Source organism: Montipora foliosa, chromosome 5 (assembly GCF_036669935.1).
Source record: "Montipora foliosa isolate CH-2021 chromosome 5, ASM3666993v2, whole genome shotgun sequence".
Taxonomy (NCBI): Eukaryota; Metazoa; Cnidaria; class Anthozoa; order Scleractinia; family Acroporidae; genus Montipora; species Montipora foliosa.
Window position 1 is genome coordinate 34,394,419 of NC_090873.1, and position 2,500 is coordinate 34,396,918.

The 2,500-nt window shown below is 38.8% G+C and overlaps 1 protein-coding gene across 1 annotated transcript in view; it reads right to left on the reverse strand.

Moving 5' to 3' along the window:
- The window catches only part of LOC138004034 (short transient receptor potential channel 4-like), a 34,262-nt gene that overhangs the window by 5,015 nt on the left and 26,747 nt on the right, over positions 1 to 2,500 (reverse strand). The gene's annotated exons all lie outside the window — the stretch shown is intronic.

Genomic DNA, 2,500 nt, shown 5'->3' on the forward strand with positions numbered 1-2,500 from the left:
ACAGCAGATGAACGAAAAATTGTTCCCCTCACTATTAAGTTCCAACCCGATAAGACCAATCTTGCCCAAATACAACAACAATTTGGGCAGCAGGCAAGTTCATCACAAGCCATCGAAGTTGGCATAAAGCAGCATAGCGCTTCACCTGAAGTTCGATCATGATGGACACAAACAAGAGCTGAAAAAACTTCATATGGTCAGACGAACAAATGTGATTGACCCAACACTAATTAGAGCGGCTCCGTTATCGGACATCAAAGTGCTCAACAAACCAAAGGATTTCGTCGTAAAAATGTTCACTCAGCAACGTCTTCTTCTTCTACAGAATAAAGTTCAAAAGCGATCCTGGTTGTTAATCGCATGCTAGACCAAATAAAGTGGATTGGCAAATTGATTGCCAGATCTGTCTCGCTGAGTGCAAAGAAGCGACGGTCAAGAGAGTCACAAGAGAAGGCTGAGCGAAATGTCCACCGAATGTAAACAATTGGCGTGACGTTGGTTAGCACAAGGATAGCACAGTTTTTCCCGCTCGCTCAATTTTGATTGGTCAGTTTAAATTTCAGTAGCTCTCGCCGTATGCAAGGAGGTAAGGATAAAACGGGAATATAATAGCCCATTTCCGAGTTCTGGCCTGCCTCGTCTTCAAAGCGAGTCTAAATGCGAAGTTTTTGTTATGAAAATTAGTTTTCATTCATATGTGAAGTAGAACTAATTACCATTACAAAAACTTCGCACTTAGACTCGCTTTGAAGAGGAGGCAGACTTGAACTCGGAAATGGCCTATTCACTCATATACAACTATTCAACAACTATACGTGGAGTTGTATAACAAAAAAAATGTAGTAGTGGAATAATCAATTCCCTATTCAAAGGTATAAAGATCATTACCGGGGCCATTTTGTTTCATTTTTCTTTTGCATTCAGTCCGCTCGTAAAATTTTCGCATATAATTAACCGCGCAGCCATGGGCCGAGCGCGGTTCTTCCTCTGCAATCGGTTTATCTTTTTCAACCGCGCGGCCATGGACCGAGCGCGGTTCTTGCTCTGCAATCGGTTTATTTTATTTTATTTTTTTCGTTTTGTCGGAGAGCTGAACCAGACTTCCACTCGGCCACATAGTCGGTGGGACTTCCAGTCACGCAACTTAGGATGTTTATTCGCCAAAAAGCTGTTAAAACGTTAATGTACTTAAAATTTTATGAATAGTCCGCTTTTTATTTACAAAAATATATATATTTTTTCTGTCTTATTGAAACATGTAATCGTGACTTTTAAGAAAGAAAGCTAAGACTATTACGTCATCGGAGATTTCACAACGGTTACGACTGATGGTGCAATCGGAGATTTGACAACGGCTATAAGTAATGGTGCAATACCTTTGTGTGCAGCCGTTGTTGTCAGTTTGTTGTGCTACAGATTGATCAAGTGATTTTGGTTCTATAGTCATCAGTGAATCAGCAAGGACTGCTTTGGAATGTGTAGTACGTTGCGACTATAGTGGTAAGAAAACAGATAAAATTTAGTTTTGTTGGTGAGCAGTCCCAAATTTCTATTCGGTCATATAGTCAGTGGCACTTCGAATCACGCAACTTATGATGTTTACAGGTATTCGCCAAAAGGTGTTAAAACGTTAATGTACTTAAAATTTTATGAATATTCCACTCTTTATTTAGTACAAAATATATTGCCTTTTTGAGTTATTTAAGCGGTTGATTTGAAGAGAGTATTGAATACATAAAAGCTCATTATGTCATCCATGGAATGTGTCGACGTTTCAACTATCATTGGTGGGGAAATAACCACCGTACTAAAGAAAGCCGTGGATAACGTAATTCTTAAATTAAGTGACGCGTGTGACTACTTTGCTAGGCCTATACTCGTGTAAAAAACAATCGCGACTTTTAGGAAAGAAAGCTGTAAGTTGTTATATGTGTTATTATCGTATCGTTCATACCCATAGATATCCTGATGACAGTTTAATTAAGACCATTACGTCATCGGAGATTTCACCTCGGCTATAAGTGATAGTGCAATAAGTTCGTGTGCAGTCGTTGTTGTCAGTTGTTGTGCTACAGATTGATCAGGTGATTTTGTGTCTATAGACTGCTTTGGAATGTGTACTACGTTGCGACTATAGTGGTAAGAAAACAGATAAATTTTGAAAGCGCGGTTTTAAGATCTGAAAGATCTTCTTGTTTTTTTCGTTTTGTCCGCAAGCTGAACCAGACTTCCACTCGGCCAAATAGTCGGTGGGACTTCCAGTCACGCAACTTAGGATGTTTATTCGCCAACAAGCTGTTAAAACGTTAATGTACTTAAAATTTTATGAATATAGTCCGCTCTTTATTTACAACAAAATATATATATTTTTGTGTCTTATTGAAACATGTAATCGTGACTTTTAAGAAAGAAAGCTAAGACTATTACGTCATCGGAGATTTCACAACGGTTACGACTGATAGTGCAATCGGAGATTTCACAACGGCTATAAGAAATGGTG